This window comes from Balaenoptera acutorostrata, chromosome 18 (assembly GCF_949987535.1).
Source record: "Balaenoptera acutorostrata chromosome 18, mBalAcu1.1, whole genome shotgun sequence".
In the NCBI taxonomy this organism is placed as follows: Eukaryota; Metazoa; Chordata; class Mammalia; order Artiodactyla; family Balaenopteridae; genus Balaenoptera; species Balaenoptera acutorostrata.
The window spans coordinates 79,404,691-79,426,818 of record NC_080081.1 but is presented as its reverse complement, the minus strand read 5'-3'; the positions used below and the strand labels follow the sequence as shown (position 1 = coordinate 79,426,818).

The following is a 22,128-nucleotide window of genomic DNA, read 5'->3' as shown; positions in this document are numbered from 1 at the left end:
TCAAAAGTTGTTGAAAGCTTCCCTAGAGTTGGCTTTGCTAAGCAACAGGGTGTGAATTCAAATGTAGGCAGGCACAACACTTCCCTGATTTTTAAAAAAATGCTTTGAGATGTTGTCCGATACTCACCAGCACTTCAGAAAACTCTCACCGAGGAAGCCTGCTTAGATGCAGTGGCTTCGGTCCTCTCTGTGCTTGCTGGACCATCTGGTTGGACGTGACCGTGAGGAGCCTCCTGTGTACCCAATACTCTGTTTGAAGGAAGACCTTGCAATGTCTTCTGTTTGCCACTGGCATGTAAGTTAGAGCCAATGAGATGCCAGCTTTGATCTTCAAAAGGGTGGAGCTTATGGGAGAAATTAACTTACCTTGAGTTCATGTGTTTCATGAGATGGAACCAGCAGGGAGTGGGGTGAGACAGGTAAGTTCTAGGTCACCTCACTTCTGAAGATAACATGCCCCGAGTACATGTGACGAGGTGGGGACTTGAGTGACCCTGAACCTTCTAGAGGGGCAGCCCGTGTTGGGCAAGAAACACGGGACCCAGGATCCCCCCGGGCTGAACCTGCTTCCTATTCCACAGGAAGTGCTCAGAATCCCTACTTGCCTTCTGGGGATGTTACAAGGATCAAATGAGATAACGACTTTGAGATCTTTGAATTTTAAACAAGTGAAGTCACTTCTTTCCTTTACGGAGGGAATTAAATAAGTTAAGTGGAAGGTTTTCCTCTTCCTAGAACCCTTGGAAATAGAGGCTTGAGGCTCGACCGCCCTCTTCTATCGTGTAGAATCACACCCTGATTGATCGAGTAGGTAATTGCCGGTCAGATTGATCATGCCAATCAATCTGGATTGCTCATTAATCAAGCCGTATAATTTGAATTCCCATTAACGTTAACAGGATCAATTTTATAAGTTTTCCTAACATCTAAACATGTCAAAGTGGTTAGGTGATTGGAAATCACGTTGGCAGGTCACGTTTCCCTCTTTCCCTCTAGATACTTAAAAGACCATGTTCCATCTGCAGACACATCTGGTCGTCACGATGAATCTTGAGGGTGCTTACCCATCAGGGCAGACATCTCAACAGGACAAAGATCGTAGGTTCCGTTTTCACACGTGATGGTGATTTTCTCTTCTCCATGAGTGAATTCAGTCACTCCTTCAGCAAATAGGCATTGACCACTATTACGTGCCGTGCGGGGTCCTTACCCTCCTTTGGCTTAGAGACTAGAGGTAGAGACAGACATTCCTCAAGTAAATACTAGCTATAAAGGGAAAACATACGGCCCAGGAAATAGCCATCAACTGTACTTAAAGAATAAAGTCTTCAATATCAGTATCATTTTCAGATGTAAAAATCCACATATTATTATTTTTACATTTATTATTACTCATGAGATGGCTTTGTTTCTGTCTTCTCATAGCCCTGAGAGTATTACTGTAAGGAGGAAGATTTTTGTGCTGTTCAGGGAAAGCGACTACTCAGACACCATTGACCTCACTGTAATGGTTGCTCATCGTTTCTCTTACTAAAAAAAAAATCTGCTGTAGCTCGGTGCTATTTTATTCTCGTCCTCTTCAGCCATGGTTGGTTGTGTTGAAACAATGCCAGACTGAACATTGATACCAGGTGCCCGTCCTCACAGAATCCAATATCACACCTGCAGATAGAGTGTAAGATTACATCATGTGTCGTCCTGAGCCCCACAAATGACTCTATACTTCATCTCAAATAACATTATAATTTACACTTGGAGACTTCAGACTACGTAGCCTTGGCCAAATGAAAGTTTTTGCAGCCAAACACATCAAACTCAATATATTTTACTGTGCCGATGGGATTGTTTTTTTGAGAAAGTGGAACATAATTCAATCTATCAATGGCATTTCAAGTCAAAAGTACCTGTCCCGGAAAGGTAGGCTTATAAACATTTGGCTGTCAGTAAAGAAGATGCCACAGAGTTTTGTGCTGGAAACCAAAGAAAAATGAAAGGACCCCAGTGTACTCTGTGGATTTAATAAGAGTTCACAGAGGAAAGGAAGAACAATGAGAGCTATTGTTTCCCCCAAAATGTCATAGTGATGAAGGTATGGACTTAAAGTTGGAGAAGCACTGCAGGCAAAAATGAAAACCCTCCCAATTCAAACATTTTCCCAGCTCCAGGACACAACCTGCAGTAATCTTCGCTGAACTTTTGGAAATGTTGTGTAGCTGTTTCAACACCTCCTCACCCCATACATTCTAGTTTTCCCCTTTGCACTTCGGTGCCTGACGGGCTCCTCTTGGAGAGCAGTCATCGTCACCTGCTCACACGTTGATCCGCTGGCTGGAAAGCAGCTGCTCTGCCTTGTTCAGAAAACCATCGCAAATGTTTATACGAATAGAGGAGGGGAGGAATGTCTTCATTCCCTGTCTTCCCCTACCAACTTCTTCAAAGGCTTGGGGGAGCTTTCCACCTGGCTATTGGGTTTCTATGACTTTTGGATTCATTCTATGGTTCTCTTATTTTCTGTGGAATTGCCCCAGCATTTTGAATCTTTCAGACAGGCTGATTTTATGTTTAAAACTAGTAGCCAATAATCTGTGGTCTGGGTATGGCTGTAGAGGTGCCAGAGAGATCTTTACCACCCCCCAACCCAAATAACTCCCTCTTAACTCTGCCCTGATTTTCTGGTATTTCCATGATACTTTGGGAACTCTTCTTAGCATTCTTGGAGTCCTGACGTTTCCTATGTGTTGTCACATGAGTCCTAAGGATGCAGGGCATAAGAAGGAAGGGAGGATGTTTCTGGAGTGTATAAAATTTTGTAACGAGGGTCCAGGACAATTGAAAGATTGTAGGAGAAGATCTGAAAACAGCTATAAGAGAGGTAAAGAATCACCAGAGAAACTTGCTTACATCATGGCTCTGTGTTCTATGACCACAAGCTACTGGTTTTACCATACGGTGACATGTAAATCAGATGGATGTGGAAGTAGAGAAGAAGGGGATTTTCCACCTCCAAGTGAGGAATGGGTATTACTCGCTGTACAGACACATCTTCTCATCTGGTCCTTATGGTCAGTTTTTATTTGAACAATGATTTTCTGTGACATGATTTTTATGGATCCTGCACCAAGGAAGAATATGTACTAGGCAGCCTTGCTGAGGTAACAAATAGTCCCTAAGCCTCCGTGGTCTCCAATATTTATTTCTTCTCAGCGTCTCATGCTGGTGACTACAGTTGTCTGTGGCTGCCATAGCTCTCCTTGGGTCTGCTTGGCCCTGCATCAGATATCGATTCTTGGACTTAGGCTGAAGGAACAGTATCCATTTGGGACAAGTCATGCTTGTAGAGAAGAAAAGTGCACAAAAGCTGGTGGGAAGCCTGCAGTACTTCTGCACACAATCATATCTGCTCCCTCATCATCCGTCCCATAAAGCCACATGGCCAAGCCATACAGTGGCGTGGGGAGATATATTCTGTCTACACGGAGGCACCAGCAGCCACAGGACAGCAGCAGGAAGGCCATCTTCTAGGGAAGGGAATGAACAGATGGGAACAATAACACGGTCATCCCAACATGTCTGTTCTCATGTGGCTTCTTTTGCTCAATTTCGTAGAAACCCCAAGTAAATTGAGCTCTAGCGATTCAGAAGCATTGGCGCATATAAAGCCAAATGCTCCCAGAGTTCTTGGATATTTATCTGTAGCTATTTCTAGTCTGCACACTGAGTGCTAATCAGTATTTTCCAGTGTGTCATTTGTCATTCAGACATTGGTTTTCAACGCTGAGTTGGAGTTCAACTAAGACCTAAGCTGGACTGAAAAAAAATGTTTTCTCCTATATTTAAGGGTTTTTCTCTTGAGTTTAAATTTTACTTCATTATTAAATATATGATGATAAAATGTTCCTATTTCCCTCCAAATGGACTCACACAGACAGTGAAGGAATTAAACACCAACGTTATTCACAAGCCGTGACAGTAATTTACACGGAGCTTTTACCCCAGTGGCAGGTCTAGGGGTGTTCAGCCTCCCCTGGTAATCAGCACCCTAACACCCTAAGTGGTTAGATCATTAACGAGTTCTTGGCATTTTACCTAAAGGCTTTGGGGAGTTAATCCTGGTTTCCTGGTCAGATTCCAACTAGGGTAATGAATTTCTGACTTCTTAAATTACTCCTGTAATTTTGGTCTAACAGGACGCTCTCTGCACTTTCTGTCCCATGTGGTTTCACTCAGCGACTTGCTGGTAGAGATCTGCCATCTTCCTTTGTAACTGAGATGAGAATAATTTAAAAGCACTTCTAAAAACTTCTGAGCTGCAATGGTGCGCTCTGTCTTGAATCCGTCATGAGTCTAGATGAGGGCTGTCTCCTGACGGAGACCCCAAATAGAACCTCATGCACGTTAAATTCCTTCCTCCCTGTAATTTGCTTGGATGCTTTGTCCTTGGGTGAGCTCACCCCGCAGAGGATCCCCAGCCAGAAGCTCCTACCTGGGTCCTCCTCTGAATGAGGGATGGACAAGTTCTCAGGAACCTCCCTGATGTCTTCTCCCCAGGCTGACCGGAGAGATTTCACACAACCTCTCTTGGAAAGGTGGGAGATTATGTCGAAGCAATTTTGGATGTTCATCAAGAGCTATTAATAAACATTTCTTTCTTAATGTATTAGAGTCCAACGCATCACTTCCCGCCCCAAGGAGCACCTCAGGTCACATCGAGGCTGGGGGGCCCCAGGGGTGGGTTGAGATTGTCCTCCTGTCTAAAGCTGCCCCTGAAGAGTCTATCTGTGCTCTCAGTGTCTTCTTTTTGCAGGAGGACGGGCACTTAAGGGGCTGACCTCCCCTGCTAAGGGAAGTGACACTGTTTTCCCAGGTCCAGAGGACAGAGCCGCACCAGGGGACAGTAATGAGAGCAGGGCCATGTCCTCACTGCTCTTGGGTTTAATTTTTCCCATTTCACAGATGAGTAAGTGAGGAACCAGAATGTTTAAACAACTTACCCAAAATCTCATTGGCTTTCAGGTTTCAGCACCAGAATTTGAACCCATGAAAGGTTTCCTGATGCCGACACAGACTTGCACCAAACTTGGCTGTCCGAACCTTCCGGGAGCTTGTTAAAATAGAGGTAAGTTCCCGATCCCACATCGGGGCTATCTTTTCAGTAGTTTGGGGATGAGTCTTAAGGCCTTGAATTTTATTTGTAATCAACTACCCAGGCAATTCCAATGCATGGCGAATTTGGGAACTACTGTTTGGTGCCACACAGGCCACACTGGTCTCGAAAGTTTTACCGTCTTTCCCCCTTTGCCCACTTCCTCCCTCACCCCAGACAAACGAACGATTCGGAGTGAGAGCAGTGTGTCTTAAAGTGAAACTCAGTACCTGTCGAGGCAATGTTTTGGAGATTAGTTATATGAATACATTATCCCTTTAGCTAAAACCGCCATCAAGTTTGAAGGGTGTCTTCCCATCCACCCATTACTACTTACTGAGTGATGCTTTGTGACCAGGCTTTACAGGGAATGTCACAGAAGAATAACCCCATCCCCAGATTGTCTGAGCTATCCGTGAGGGAGACCAAATGACATGTGTGACACAATTCAAGGGTAACAACAAATGATAAATTCCAGGTTATAGCAACTGACACTTGGTGGACTTGAACCAGTGAGAAGTGAGTTACAGGAAACGGGAGAAGTAGGGGAGGTTTCCGAATAGAGGGTATGCTTGAATTAAGTCTGGAAGGAGTCAGGTTCGGAAGGGCAGATGTAGGATGGGAAATCCATGTAGTGGGAAGAGATGAGCAAAGGCACTCGTGTCCTAAAGCAACCGAGGGCCATGAAATAGTTGGTACTTACTTCCTGAGTCGCTGAGGATGTAAACTGGAATATCAACAATCTGAAGGGGTGTGTGTGTGTGTGTGTGTGTGTGTGTTTGAGAGAGAGAGAGAGAGAGAGAGAGAGAGAGAGAGAGAGAGACTGGGGCCAGGTGAGGCCAGGGAGGGTGGGGAGCTTCGCTGGAGGATGCTGGCTCGGGGGTGTTGGCTGCTGGGACACACATGTAGGGAGAGAGGGTGGGATGGGCAGGTAGCGGGAAGGTCTCTGATGGGGCGCGGAGGCCACAGACCCAGGAGGGCTGTTCGCAGTGAATCGACCTTCCTAAACTCTCCTAAGCTCAGGGGCCTGGGGACACGTCCCTCCCTGCCCCTCAGAGTCAGGCTGCTTTGGGAAGTGAAACATTTATTTTATTCTCCCTTGAAAACAAACTTTACATCATTGATCTGCTGCTAAAAAATGTTTGTGCTGAATTCCTGCTTCTAAGCCAGCGCCTATGACTCAGATGGTGTGCATTTCAAAATTCTCTCAACATAATTTCACATAAAAAAGAAACATCTTACATTGGGCCAACTCTGTTAAAAACCAACTGCCTTGTATCACTAGTACATAGCTGGATTGATTCATGGTGTACATCTTCAAAGACCTGGATAATCATCTTTGTTTGCAAATTCCTTATTAACGTGGAGATAAATGTTATCATAAATTGAACTTTCATACGATGGGCTAAATTTTTTGGTCTTTAGAGTTCATTTCCAGAATATTCGATAGCACGACTGTAAGGGCTGCATGGCATTTTCCCAATTGGACACAGTTGGAGATTTTTTTTGGTCTCCTTTTTCTTTAAGCGAGATGATAAACACTTAATAAGAAGATGGAACTTATGGAAATTAGCCAGAAGAGAATAACATTCTACCGATGGAATTCCACTTCAGATGCTGGGCTGGAGAGAAATCCTCCTCTCAGGCTCCTTCGCCTTTAGATGATGGCTTTAAAAACTGTGAAAACAGAGAAAGCCAAGTGTGTGGTCTTGGGCAATTTCATAATAGTCTGTGCAGGAGACAGAGGGGGTGCTTTGCTGGAAAAAATGATTAGCTTTTTCTTTACGATGACAGAAAACAGTTGCAATTCAAAGATGCCAAAGGTTCCGCAGCCCTCCCTTTTGGCAAATTGTTAGGTAATCACTGCTCCCAGGTGGTGCTTTCAATAAAGGCCTTGGAAAGTCACGCCCCAGAGGTGTCCTCAGGGCAGAGCCATTGTCAACGGGGAGAAACTTGGAGAATTAGTCAGAGCAGGGTTAGAGGAAAAGATGCTGGATTTTCCTTCAGGGGAATCTGCTCCTGATTTCCTGGAGCGCCTTCAGGTGCCTCTGACTGACTGATGAGCGTGAAGTCGGCTGCTGAGCGTCTCAGGCCGAGCTGGAGGAGCCCTTCTCAGGTTCCAGTGTTACCGTTGTTGTCGTTTGGCTTTAGTTATCCCAGGAAGCATCAGGCCCACGCTGAGGTATCACTCCATACGCAATCTCTTATAACAAACTAGGTTTTAATTAACTAGTTACCTTGCTCATAATATACCACACAACGGTTTTGACCTTTTAAAACAAGTTTTCCCGAGACTGGTTTTTCTTTTGTCATTTTGGTAGCGATCTGATCGGCCTGGCCTGGGACTGGCGCCCTGAGCCCAGGCTCTTTCCCGGCACCAGGCCCTCCGTTTGCAGCGGGGACTAGGGCTGAGGCAGACAATCGCCTGTATCTGTTGAATCAGTTCAGAGCTCCTTTGTGGGCACAGCGCCAGGCCTGGGGGCCCCACGGTGTAAAAGACCATCCTCATCCCTGACACTCAGGGCCCAGTGACGCTCAGACGCTGGAAGACGACAACATGAATTTGTGGGGCCAGCGGAGACTAGGGTCGTGCACAGGTGCTCTGGGTGGCTGCGCATCTGGGGGACGCCTTTTGATTCCGCCAGGCCCTCCCAGGCCAGCTGGCCTGTGCCGTGCGGCCCCGAGGGAGCCGAGTGGGGCTGCGGCCCCCTGTGCCTGGCAAAGCAATAAAGCTATTCTTTTCTGCTCCATCCAAGGCTCTGTCTCTGAGACATGATTCGGCACCGGTGCACAGAGGCCGAGTTTTCGGCATCTCCAGCAAGGCTGTGATGGCTTTTGGTCTCTGATGCTTTGAGTTCTCTTGCCAGCTCTGCCTGCCTCTGGCCGGTGTTACAGTGATGGACATGTTCCTTAAGCCACGTGCTCAGGTTGCCAGGCTCCTCGACGCAGGACTTGCAAGACGTGACCCGTAAGTGCTGGCTGGGTTGAGCCCTCGCCCGTCCCTGGGTGCTCAGGATCCAGGCCAGACAGGGATTCAAGGACGGGGACAAATCACACCAGCTCCCTCATCCACAATCTTTTCATCGAATAAGAATGCACTGAAGATAAACATCAAAGGAAACTTTAAAAGTGAAAAGTAGTAACAAAAGGCTAAGCGTGCGCTGAAGTGCGTGTTTGGAATCAGAAGGGGCACCGTTCGGCGTGCTCTGTGGGAGAGGCTGGTTTATAGCTTGACTGCTATGCTCGAGCGCACACACTGGAACTTCTTTGTTTTTAAATCACCAGTTTTAAAATAACTCTCTTAAAGATGAGTTTCACCCTGGTGGCCTCACCGCATCTCTGTCCACACCCCAGGGCTCTGCAGACCACTCCTGTGAAGCCGCAGACCCCCGAACACACAACACAGCAAGGGACACTCCTCAGGTTGGGGAGGAGACCAGCGGGGCTGGGACACTTGTGGGGACTAAAGCCCAGGGCCCGAGGCTTCGGAGGTTCATAGACTGTGCCGCTTTCCTGTTATCCTGGCTGCGGTTTGATATTTTGCAGCTTAATAACATCATTTTAAACATCTCATTATGGAGAATTTCCAAGCCTTACCCAACTAGAGAGAGTCGCCTCTGGACCCCTGTGGACCCATCACCCAGCTTTTTTGGTCAAGAATGAACTAGTGGCCGATCTCGTTTTACATACTGATAGATACTTCTAACACTGATGTTTTCAAAAGCTGCCTCTGTTCAGCAATGATTTGGTAGAGTGAATCCGTCGCAGGGAGAATCCACAAAGCAGTCTCTGCCTTTACGCAAGGTTGTGGCAGATGGGGAGAGAGAAGTGCGTGTCAGAGAAACACAGAACAAATATGGGTAAATCAGGATCTTAATTAACTGTCTCGTTAGAAGAACTTCCAGTGTCAATGGGTTGAGTAAGAACTTGACGGAAAAAGAAGACGGAGGAATACAGCTGACTCTGGAAAAATAAAACGTTGTCTGAAAAAGAAAGGAGAAAACGTACAGGTTAGCACAAACTAAAAAAGGGCAGGGTGACAAAGGTGTAAGTGGTCACAAATGCACATGTTTGTGGGTAAACCACAACAGCTGGCTGGACGATGGCGGGTCAAAACAAATTCTCTGGGAAAAATGAATGTAAGTCTCTTAGGCCAACATCTGTAAACACTGAACGTTTTTGTTTCTTGGAGGCAGGTGACCACCTCCTGCCATCAGCTCCAGGGAGAGATGTTTCCCTAAACCTGTGGGTCTCCTTTCGTGCAAGAGCCCATCAGGGATTCAGTTTGAATATTCTATTTCTGATTCCTTTGTTGTGGAGTTATTTTTCAAGTTAGTTTGAGTAACGTTAATATCTTCAGAAAATCACATATATATGATGCATATATATAATCTCTCGGGCGCTCTTACTCAGTCATCAGGATGTGTCTCTTTTTTCCCAAGAGAGCACGTCCATAATTAAATGGCCGCTAACCCCTCGCTGATGCCTGTCTGTCCCGGGTGGGATACTGGTTGGGACGAGGCTCTCTGTCGTCTGCGGGGTGGAGCGGGGATGGGCGGCGGCTCGACAGGCAGCGTGGGCTGGGTCCTCAGCCCGCGGAGGAGCGGGCGGCCACCTGACTGCCATCGGGGGTGCTCAGGGCATCGAAGGCTCGAGCACTGGGGGCTGTCAGGGACGCAGTGGACGGTAGGCGCCACCTTCGGGGGGCTCTCCTGAGCCCAGAGTCCAGCTGTCGCTCGCTGGTCACGTGGATCCCGGGCATGTTGACTTTCCTCTGCTTTAGTCTCCTTGTCGGGGTGCTCACAGCGGCACTGACCTCCCCGGGTGCTTGTAAGTTACAGCATCCGTGCTCTGCTTCGGCTCAGAGGGACCCATGGCCGTGCCGGCCGGGAGGAGGACTCGGACCAGAGTGACCTTGACAGGGGTTGGGGGTACAGGGCACCGGGGGCCGTGGAGCCCAGGACGCCGCTCACGGGTGATGGCTGAGCTGTGTCCAGAAGGGAGCACGGGAAAGACAACTCAGGGGCGGGAGGACGTGGGTTAGAATGAGCCTGGCAGGAAGTGGGGTTACTGGGTCCGCAGAGGGTGCATGTGGTCCAGCAGCCCCTGGGGCCGGCGGGGAGCACAGGGGCCTTGGTTTGCTGCCTCTGAGCCGGGGACCTCGCGTCTGTCCTGCCCGAGGCCACGTGGGCCGGGGCAGGTGCCACACCCACGCCGCTGTGCAAGGGGTCAGGAGCCGGGCGCACTTGACCCTGGCTTTCTGCATTCTGAGCCCCACCTTCTTCCTCAGCCCCCGCCCTGCCTTGTTTAGGACAGGGAACAACAGTCATAAGGACACCCACCCTGCCGCCCGGGCTGTTCCCTCCTGGAGGAAAGAGGAAGGAGCCACCGGGGGTGGGGGGGGGCCTGCAGGGGGTGGGAGGGGGGGCAGGGACCCGCCACCTTAGTGACCCGTCGCCACGTTTGCTGAGCACATTGAAAGTTTGCACGTCAGCGGGAAGCCGGTGTCCTGTTTGCAAACCCTCCCCTTGCGGTTTCCCGAGTTGTGGCCAAGGCTGAGAGGCGTGGAGGAAAGGACCCATCGGACGTGCAGACCTGCCCGTGTTTTGATCGCAGCGGGGGCGGTTTGGGTTCCTGCCTCTCGCTGCCTTTGTGAAGGGCAGGGGCGTGGCTGGGCAGGGGCGTCTTTGAGGGCAGGCCGCTCTTCTCGGTGCGAAGTTTGCTGCTCCGCTTCCGCCAAGCCCACTTTGCGCGTCTGTGCTCTGAAGATGATGGAGTTCGCAACAGTCCCAGTTAGGACCGATGGGGAGCGTGGGCGGCTGTCTCCTGGGTAGAAGGAAGTGATTCTTGGTCGTGCCTTTTTCTCTTTATTTCCAGCAAATGGTCTGAGTTGCATTTTATCCACAAAAAGTCTTCGTTTGCCTATTTTTTTGTCCGTTTATATCCTTTTTTTTTCCTTTTTCCTTTTCCTTTTTGCTTCATAATGAATTTTTGAATTGATCTAAACCTGAGAACTGATTCCACGTGAAGCTGGAAGGGCGACCCTTGACCTTGACCCTTGACCAAGAAGCTGGAGAGCGAGGAGAGAGGGCTTCTCCTCCCAGGTTTGCTTTGACTGCAGCCAAAGTCTGCGTAAATGACTCAGCTTCTCTCTGCTGTAGTTTTCCCATGTGGAAAACAACTTTAGTAATTCCCGGGCCGCCCGCTGCGTGTGACAAAATTCCATCCCCTCGGAAGAAATGAGCTATCAGATTATGGTATATGATTAGGTAATCCATAGCTTCTGATTTCTATTCATGTGCTAAGCTTAGCCATTTTGGGGGGCAGCTTTCTGAAAGAAAGAATTTGATTTTCACAATCGCTTGGGCTTACGAGCGCGTGATGAACACAATAGCTACGTGCCCGAGAAAACAAATTCTTCCCTTGTGCTGGTTCCATTGTTCTAGGCGACTAAATCTGTAGATGATTGTTCAGCCCCACTCTTTTTTTTGGTCCTGTCCCATCAGATACGCATTCCAAGAAATTACCTTAAGATTTGTTTCACCATGAAAGCGACATTCTCAGCTGTGCTCCAATCAACTGGATAAAAGTGGCGAACCCATCCTGGTTGACTATCACCTTTCAAAGTATGTGTGTGGAGGAGCGAGCCCGAGCCCTCATCCCTCCCTGGCTATTGTTAGAAATAAGTAATGATGTATTAGGACATGCTTTTTGTGCCAGAAGTTTCCGAAACTTTTTGCAACCGCACATAGAAACAGGGATTACTTCACCCGCCGTTGAAATGTGGCCAGCGCTTGGATGAGATGGGGCAGCTGTTTAAAAATGCACAGCAACTTTAAAAGAAAAAAAGAAAAACCAATGCACAGCAGCGTTCCAAAACGGGGGGCCTGCAAGTGAGGGGCAAACTTGCCTCCGACTGAAATCACAGGGGAAGCTTTCTGGGTTGAGCCTGCTGGAGCTGGGCTGTGAGGGGCTTTAGTTTTGTGTCTCCCTAGGAAAGCCAACCTCTTCTGTTCAGGGCTGGCTCCTGGTTACCTGCTAAATCATCCGATCCCAGGCCACCAACTGATGGGCGGCCCTCAGCAGCGTGGCAGGTTCTCCACACTGGCTGACGGAGGTTGGCCGCAGGAAGAGGTGGCCTTGTGTGAGGAGTGGTGACCTGACCCTGCAGTGCCACTTACAGCTGGGCACGGCCCAGGGTGATGGAACAGGGAACACTGTCCATTGCTTCCTGGTCACTGTAAAGTATGCTCTCCGACCTCAGAGACACTGACATAAATTCATCAGCTTGGAGTCTACACTGTTCCTATATTTATCTGCTCACATGGGCCAGAGTATCTTGAATAAGACCCAGAAAAGTGTCTCTTTTTTTGGACCACAGTTTCATTAGCAAAAATCGCTTCTCTTTTAGGCAAAAGAAGGACTCAATTTACGAGAAGATTCCTCTTCTCTGGATAGATTTTAGTTTCGGGAAAAGCAAAGCTGATGACCACTGTACTCCCTCAGGCCTTCTGCTTCCCAGGGCAGTTGAGGATTTTCACGGTGAAAAGAGAAGAGGAGGCAACACAGCACACAGCACGCTGAAGCCCGTGGCAGGCGGGGAGCAGTGCCCACAGGAAAAGCATAGCTGTAAACACGCGCATCAGAAAAGAGCAAAGCTCTCACATTAATAACCTACGTCTGCACCGTAAGGAACTAGAGAAAGAAGAGAAAAGCAAACCCAGAGCCAGCAGCAGGAAGGAAGGAAGATTAGAGCGAAGATAAATAAAGTAGAAGCTAGAAGAACAACAGGGAAAATGGTCAAAAACAAAAGTTGGTTCTTTGGAAAGACCGACAAAGTTGACAGACCTTTAGCTGGACTGACTGAAAGAGGGGGCTGCTCGGGAGTGTCTGGGGGGGTTTGTTCTTCCATTTAGGGGGTCGATGGTGGCGGGGTGGTCTCTGCCCCGTCCAGACTGTGAGCCTTTGCAGGGCTGTCCTAGATGATGGGGGGGCGTGGAGGGTCGGAGGCCACCCCTGGGAGGCTTGTGCTACAGGTTAGATAAAACAGGGCGTTTTCCACACCCCGATTTTTCTTCTGGGAAAGGGAACCAGAGTCCTCGAGGGAAACCCTACAGTGGGAAAGGGCAGCCTGGGGCTGGGCTGAGGGAGGAGGTGCGGCGGGCTTAGGTCAGGAGGAGCAGGTGGTGGTGGCGTGCTTGTCCAGCTGAGGCCGGGCTCACAGCGTTTGCTGGTAGATGCCAGGCCCCTCCTGTCCCAAGTCACTCCCTGAGCCCGGCGTTCTGTTTCCTCCAAGTGCAGGGTCAGGGCCGCTGTTCCCATTCACCGTGTCATGGTGACAGCTCGGATTCTCCGTGGAAGATTCCACTTTCCCAACTAGGTCCAAATCAGATATTGACTTCACTAATTTTAAGTCATTTTGCCCATAGCCAGCGGTGCTTTTAGGAGGACACGAGGGAACGCCTGGGGCGTCACCAGGGGAGACTGCCTGAGCCTGGGCTCCAGAAGCATGGTCCCTGGATGGACCCTCGGAGGCACGCTGGGCCTCGGCGGACCTGTCCGTGGGCGCGGGTTGTGTTAAAATGACCCTCTTTCTCTCGCCCGCAGCATCTCATCGTCTCCGGGTCCTCACGCTTTGTACCGTTCAAACCAGCGTCGAAAACCCCAGCTGGTCCTTGCCTTCAAGCAGATGGGCTCCCAGAGGCCTTGTGCTCGCCCCGGCCCCGCGTCCGGAAGGGACAGTGTGGCCCCTGAGGGGGCAGCGCGGGAGGAGCCGAGCCCACGGCGGGGGAGGCGGAGGCCACGGGGCAGCTCCGGGCCGGCGGCCGGACCGCAAGCCTCGGCCGCTGGGCTGGCTTCCCTCCCTCCATCACAGGGACAGGGAGCCAAGGGGCGTGGAGATTTGGGACGTCTGTGCCCGCGGTGACCGTGCTGCGGGGTCCGCCGGGGCTCAGAGGCCCAGGTCAGGCGGCACGGCCCTTGCTCTGCCCGCTGCCCTTCCACCGCAGGGACCAGGGTCAGTCCTCCCTGACGGGTGCTGGTGCTGGCTGTGTCCTCGGCGTCCACAGCCCCTTCGCTGGGGCGGCCTGTGTGCCGGAGGGGGCAGCCTCGGACGCCCCCCTGCCCCTCACCTGTGTGCGAGCTCACCTGCAGCTCCGCTGCTGTACGTGTTCCCTCTCCCTGGAGAGAGAAGCTTCCCCGCGTGTGGGAAGGCATCTGGATTTGATTCTGAAGATGACGGTTGTCAGTGCAGTGAAGGCTGGGACTGGAATTTGGGGCATCAACCCAGGCGTGTGACAGGCGACCCCAGGAGGGATGCTGGGGTCTGAGTCAGGCGCTGGGAGCTGCCTCTTCTCCCCTGCAGGGTGACTGGAGTTGATCCCATCAGGACGTCCCTCTGTGACGGATGCAGTGGTTGGCGTGGTGCCTGCCTGCCCTGGGAGTGGGTGGGAAGGAGGGCTGGGCCTGGTCCTGCCTCAGGGAGCCCACGGGGGCTGTGAGACACTCCTGCGTTGTAATTACAGATTTCACGAGGGCTTAATGAGATAGTAGACCCCTGAGGTAAAAGCAGGGTAATTACTCAAAATAGAGGCAGGACATTCTCTTATATCCTGTAGATATTAGCATCTAGTGACCCAGACAAGCATCTCTTAACCCCCTCTCTCTGAGCCATTTATAATATACTGAACTTAGTCGGGAAAAAGCCACCATAGCACTAGCTTCTACTCAACCAGCCCACCCTGACCGTCTCTTCCAGAAAGTATTATTTCCACACTCAGAGCAAAAACAGTAAGCACTGATTTAGTATTTTTGATATTCAGAATACTTATACTTACTAATTAGTAATAAACCCAAACCTCCAAACCCCCAAACAAAACACACAGCAAAACCCAGCAAAATGTTAGGTATTTTATTCTCCAGGAATCATTCACTTTACAAAGAGGTAAATGGGCTTGTTTCCTAGGTGGGGACACTGGCTGCCTTGTCCCTGTGAGTTCCAGGCCGTCCCTCCCCTCACCCTGCAGTCGGCACCGACCACCCACTCTGACCTGTGGGCCTGTGTCATCTTTCCCCGTGGGTTGGCTGGGAAGCAGCTGGCGGGGCCGGCGGGGGTGAGGGCATATCTGTGGCCCCGAGGAAACCCTTCCTGACCGGGCTGGTTGGACCCTCTGTCCCTGCACCTGGCCCGGCTTCTCCCACGAGCCCCCGAGGGGGGGACGGAGGGAGCTGGGTGACGGGTAGACTGAGTAAACAAAAGATGAACTTTTCTCTTCTGCCTGCGTCCTCCTCCCGGAAGGGTGATGGGCCGGGGTGAGGAAGAGTGCTGTTTTCATAACGATAGGCCCGACCGTGATGGTGACAGTACGTTTTCGGTTCTGACGCCAAGAAGCAAGGGCTCCGATTCATCTCGTGGATTTTGTCGAAGCTCTGCTCTTTGGTTCCCTGCTGACACAGGACACCGCCACCCCTGGACGAGCACACGGGGGCCCCGGAGCCCAGCCTCCAGGACACCTCCGGACTCTGCTCCCCCTTCACATTCTGCAGGACCCACCTGACCCTCTCGCCCTCCGCGCGCTGGGCCCCTTCACTCCCCCAGCCCTGGGCCTTCCCTTTCCGCCTCTGTTTTTGGAAGCATTCGACCCCCTCACCGGCGTGAGGATCGGCACAGTGAACCAGTGCGGGGTGTTCAGCTCAGGACTTGGCCCAGACGACGCGCCGGGTGGGGCCCTGCCCTCCGACGGCCCGAGGGGCGGCCAGGCACAGGGACGCACGTGGAGACGCGAGTCATCCAACTGAAAAATCCATTCTTCCTCGTCTACGCTCAGAATAATTCCTGTTGCTCCAAATCAGTCACGTCCACAGAGTACTGACAACACTGAAATCATATATAAGGCAGATGAAAGTATTTTGTGGATAGCTTGGTTTTCTCCTTTTTTTTCAGTAATGTTTATGTTTTCACATTTTTCTGGGCTTTAGAAATACCTTTCTCCTTCGCATCTTTCTCCACTACGACCGGCTTGGATCTCATCTTCACTCGTTTCCACTCCCCACGGCTCTGTCGGGTTCTGACCACGTGAGAGATGGACACCACACGAGATCGTAAGTAAACGGGGGTTCTCACAATTCTGTCCTTATGGAGCTAAGACTCCAGAGCGCAAATGAAAGGAAACAGAATTTTCAACACAGTCTCTCGATGTGTTTCCGTAGGGTTAGATTCCTTGCAGAAATGATAAGCTATTTTGGTGGATGTCAGTGTCTTATGGAGGCTGCTGCCGTTTTCTTCGTTTTGTGGGCAGGTGAGAAGGTCCTGGGAGGGAAGAAAGCTGTGAACTCAAGGGTAGGAGATGCAGGTGATGACACTGCTCTTAAATTTGACGAAGGACTGAGCGAACCAGGTTTGACAAAGACACACATGTTTACTAAAAGGAAAACGACAGAGAAGCCAGGAGATAAGTTCTAGAAAATAAGGGAAGAGGTCCCCAGTACCAGTATCTCTCTTCTCTTTCTTCTCTTGGTTAAGCGGAGGGTGGGGAAGTGGAGATGCGGCCCGCGGCCCCTGGGCCCCCAGGCCTCCCTGTCCCATGGAGCGCCCCCAGCCGCTCCAGCAGGCCTTCACTCTCACCCCGCGCTTTCTCCTCTCTGCTTCCTCCCAGACCATCAAACGAGGGACAGCCACGGCTTTAGAAGAAAGCTGCCAGTGTGGATTTGCTTGTGTTTTAGGCCCGGAGTCATCTGATTTTCACGAGACGGTAACGCCGCAAAGGTAAGAGTGAAAGATGTAATTCAACAGCTCCGGCTGTGCTTTTCTTGCAGGTGGGAGAGGGTATTTTGAAGAGATTTGAAAGGTAATTTATTTTCCTCAAACAAATGAATTGGTATTTTGGGCTACCTCTTTGGGGTGCTGGAGATGATCTAAGCTGACACTTCTTTTTATTTATTTATTTATTTATTTTTGGCTGTGTTGGGTCTTCGTTTCTATGTGAGGGCTTTCTCTAGTTGCGGCAAGCGGGGGCCACTCTTCATCGTGGTGCGCGGGCCTCTCACTATCGCGGCCTCTCTTGTTGCGGAGCACAGGCTCCAGACGCGCAGGCTCAGTAGTTGTGGCTCACGGGCCTAGTTGCTCCGCGGCATGTGGGATCTTCCCAGACCAGGGCTCGAACCCGTGTCCCCTGCATTGGCAGGCAGGTTCTCAACCACTGCGCCACCAGGGAAGCCCCTAAGCTGACACTTCTTTATCTGAATATTGTTCCCAGGGTTGTCCACGTGACACGTGAGCCATCAGCACCAAAATAGATAAAGCAAAATACCTGTTTTCACTTACATCCATTATTTGTGATATTTTGCACCTACTTCATGAAACTGATCTGTCAGTGAAAAACAAGTTTCGTCTGAGGCACGTATCAGAAAGGGTCATGACGGACGACCCATCACTTCTGGCTCTACACCGTGGAGAGCTATGATGTTTCCATCTGCGTTAAGCATTTCCCCTGGGGTTTTTGTATCCGGCGTTGACTTGCTTGGAAAGTGTGAGTGTCACAGGCAAGGACTCTGAATCAGACCGGGTGTTCTCGGTGTTAACTGGGCGGGTTGGCTTGCTGCTCTGCTCCTTAGTTTCCTTCATTGACCAAGTAGGAGGAATAAAGTCTACGAGGCAGGATCGACCGGGTTCGGAGACAGTTGGGAAGGCCCCCGGGCAGTACTGCCGGCGGTGGGTGCACAGGACCACGCGGACGCTGGGGGCCCACGGTGGTCACAGCACGGCCTCAGCGACTCTGCTGCCACGATCCCAACGCAGCTGGTGCTGTGAATAGCTTTGCTTTGTCCCAGTAACTGTAACTCCCGGCACTATTTTTATCCAGGAACAAAGGGAAGACTCTGAGCTCTCCCTGCTGTTTGAAGTGTACCTTGAGAGCCCCGTGATTTGTAAATGGAATACTTGGAATAAAGATTCCTTAGGATCTGGGTCATGGAAAGTCAGTGACTTGTTGCTGAGTACAAGGCAGAGCTGTAATAGCTGATTTAAATCCCCTGCGACAGAGGCGAGTCATTTGCAACTGCAGTTATTATAGTTTCCAAGGAATCACTGCCTTGTTCCTGCCAGCAGCTGCCTCCCTCGGTGCGGGGGTGACCGCTGGGGTGGCCAGAGGATGTGAGCAGGGACGATCGTCCAACATCCTCTTCTCTTCAGGGTCTGGCATTTTATTTTTGGTGGCTTCACAGGCAGCCTTTGTGCCATGACGTGTAACTTCTATAGCTCACAGAGTAAGCTTTCCCCACTAGGTCTTAACATCCAGCCCCGTACGCATTAATCATTAAAAGCCAGGAAGCCAGTCCCCTTGTTCTCACTTGGACGACAGGACAGTAACAGTGGCTTAGATCCGGGGATGCAGGCTGGGCTGAGCGGTGGAATCACTGGGTCTCTTGTCTGGGAGGCGTAGGTTCAGAAGCGAAGGCGCTTGGCCTGCATCTCATCCTGGGAAGTGGGCGAGATTTGAATGGGACTTCATCCTAACGGGGAGCGGAGGCTGGGAGGGCGCCAGGAAAGTGGGGTGGGCCAGTGACAGTTCCTTGGAAAAGGATGGGCAGCGTCTGAGCAGACTCCAGTGTGGGTTAGGAAGAGCCGCCGCCAGCCATAGACAGTACACGTGAGTCGTTCGGAGATTAAACGCGGGGTCGGGGGTGGATGGTGCCTCGGAAACTGAGCCTCCCCCTCCCCGTTCACTACCCTTCCCCCGGGCCGGGACAGGTTTTAGAGCAGACATTTGTCACGACGGTCGTTCAGGGAGAAATGATACCCAAAGTGGTCCAGGTTCCAGGTTAACAAAGAGTGCAGTAGGGGAACCTTTCATAAGAAATTCTTTCTAAATCCTCTAAAATCTCATTCCTGGGACTTCTAGGTTTCCAGAGTTAAGATATTAAGAGTTCACCTATTGCTCTGATTTCAATAAATTGTTTAATATTTCCAAAGTTTTAATAAACTTATATATATGTACATTTTTTAAAAAGATCGGAGGCTTTATTTATTCACTTTGCTTTCACCGGGGGAATTGGTATGTCCCTTATCTGTGCAGAATAAGCCAAAAAGCAGCATCTAGAAGTGGTCGTTCAGACGAGACAGAGCTTCAAGAAGCACTTATTAAAGTACAGAAAGTCAGACCAACTGGTTCTCTCAGTGGCTTGTCAAGGGTGAACGGTCCCACGTCTGCCGGTCTGTGGCCAATGCCTGGGTGTGGGTAAAGCTTCGGCCGCTGCCCTGGAAGCCTCACCCCTGCTGGACTGTGGGGCCTCAACATTGCCAGCCTGGATGCGTCCGTGCGGCGGATTTAAAATGGGTGGTGTGTGTCAGTGAGTTGGGCTCTCGATGATCAGATGAGCTTCTCCCTGCAGTTTCCCCTGAATTGGGAAGTAACTGATTCCATCCTAACCGACAGCCTCAAAACGAAGACCACGTGCATTTAGGGGCTGAATCAACTCCCATGCAGCCTTCCAGACGGTTCCCGCAGCCCAGGCTGACCTAAGTGGGTTGATTGACCGGCAAGCACAGAGGACCCGGCTACGTCGTGAACAGACGCCTTGTGACAGCTGACTAGGACCTTCCTAAAGGTCTCATTTTCTCTGTAAAGGAACAAGAAAAAAGTGTACATTCTCTGATCCCTCCCTTTAAACGTCAGAATAGCGAATTGGAAGGAGTCCCCAGGCCTAAAGTCAAACGCCCTCAAGCTGAGTCTCCATTTTGAGAGGCACTTAGTGAAGTACCTCTGGGACTCAAGGCAGGTTGCTCAGTCCTGCTGTCTCGGGTGCACGTGGATGGCGTCGGGCACCGGGCCTGCACCTCCGCAAACACCATCTCGTTTAGCGCTGAAGCCACCAACCCCCTGCTGCCTTTTGCATAAACTAGGTAGATGAAGACGGACTAGGTTAAGATGTAAAATACAGATTTACAAAATAATAAACGAAGAGGTGCTCTTTTTTTGAGTACTTTCTGTCTGCCAGGCACTTAGCACATATGATGTGTACTTTACATCTATCATCTCATTTAATCCTACAGTAACACCGTGGGCAGGTGCTGGTTGAGGCTGGGAAACCTCGGGTCACAAAGCCAGTATGCGGTGGTGGCAGAGGTGGCCGTGGAAATATCAATATAAATCCCCAAACATCCGATTCCAAATCCAGAGCGATACTTCTTCATCTTTTACCAGATCTGTGCTTTAGCTTCTTAGAACTATCTTGAAGGACATATTATTTCTTGGAGTGATGAAGAAACAAAGTAGTGAGTGATGAAGACATTCACGTTTCTAATCATTCTTCAGGTTTCATACTTTTAAAAATACTTCAGAGTTTCCTTTCCACACGTAGCACAGAAGCCTGACTTCTGTACCTAGAATGTTCCTCTGCAGACTGTCTGCCCTTTACCGTGGGAGGTCACGCCTGTGTCTTCACCGGCTTTCTGGCCCATTTCCAATCCTGTTCCCCATCCTGTGGACTACTGAAGACTGGCTCCAGAATGTTCTCTTTACTCTATTCCGACCATCAAAGGGACAAACAGATGCAGCGCTCAGAATTCACATGTACGTCCGCTGTGGGGCGGTGCCCTCCTTGGTGAGAGCGTGTTTCCAACTTTGGAAAGAATCTGTTCACGTAGCTGCAATCTCATAGAACATTCTGTTTGGATTTTCTTATAGTTGCTGTTGACGCTGTTATTTTCCCTCTAAGCATTGAGGTTAAGAGAGACAAACCTTCAGGAGTTGACTTCACTGAAACATTTGAGCTACTTGGGCAGAAAAGAACCCACAGTCCAAAAATGAATATGGACTTGTGGAAACAGTGCGTATTTTGCCATGATTTCACCTAATTTCTTGTTCCACAGAAAGAACATATTCTCCAGATATCTATTATCAGAAAAAGAGGAAAAAAGACATAATCCGACATGGCTAAAGTTTGAGACAGACACTCACGTAGGAGAAAATTAATTTTTAATAAGTGACTAAGGGACTAAAACGAAGTGAGATGCTTTCTGTTCTTAGTCATGAAAATTGGCTTTTCTTTTGTTACCTACGCGGACAGTTTAAGTAGTTTCCCCAAACTCCAAATCTTGTTGCTCCATGGGAAGGAATTGCCTAAATTCCTTTTTCCCCTCCTCTAGGACATCAAGGGGCAGCTTAGACGTCTGGTCCTAGAGACTCTTCCCCACGAAGGGAAGGTGTCCCCCTGCTGATGGGGGAGAGACCAGGAGGGAGGGTGTCCAAGGTGTATGGAGAGGAGATGGGAGGAGGGCACATCCCCGCAGGGGCCTGAATGTGAGAGGCGACGTGGGCATGGTCTGGGCCCCCAGGACCAAGGGCTGAAGGAGGCCAGTGAGCAAGGAGAACGGGGCCCGAGCTCCCAGGAGCAGGAGTGGAACCCGGGACTCCTCACGAGTTCCCCAGGCATGTGGGCTCCCAGGGGGACCAGAGCCAGTGCCTTGAGGACCAGTGACGCCACCAACACACCCCTGAGGACCAACCCTAGGTCAAGGGGACGCCGCCTCCCAACACGAAGATATGCCAGTTCCCCCTCCCCCCGGATGCCTTCTTAGGGACAGGAGGAGCAGCTCCAGGAGACGGGCCCTTTAATCTGAGAGAGGCTGGGCACTGCTTAAAAAAGACTGTTTCAGTGGTCTGCTTCAAAGGCCAGGCTAATAGCAGTGCTTTGCATTTTCAGGCACGTTTGAGTTAAATGCACAGCGGGTGAGATGTTTCAACCCCATCACACCTGTTGACCCCAGGTGGGTCTCTGGGTGGCACATGAGCAGAGGGGACACGGACGCCCTTTGAGGTCTGTCCAAATCCCACCACAGGACACTTCTTTGTGTCTGCTCGTAAGTGGTCTGTGTTCCTGGGATCTGTTCAAAGCATCCACTGACCTGAAAACGTCTGATGCTACATAGATCAGCATCTCCCAAGATATGCTGGACGGACCGGAGGTCTGACTTGGAGACCTTTCTG

The 22,128-nt window shown here is 50.3% G+C and overlaps 1 long non-coding RNA gene across 7 annotated transcripts in view; it reads left to right on the top strand.

Moving 5' to 3' along the window:
* Positions 1 to 5,012: 5,012 nt before the first annotated feature.
* LOC103003887 (uncharacterized) overlaps positions 5,013 to 22,128 on the top strand; it is a 293,955-nt gene continuing 276,839 nt past the window's right edge. For all 7 annotated transcript variants that reach the window (XR_009005961.1, XR_009005960.1, XR_449486.2 and 4 more), the window contains exons 1-3: positions 5,013 to 5,116; positions 16,121 to 16,243; positions 16,798 to 16,907. This is a non-coding gene — a long non-coding RNA (uncharacterized LOC103003887). The remainder of the gene's footprint in view (positions 5,117 to 16,120; positions 16,244 to 16,797; positions 16,908 to 22,128) is intronic.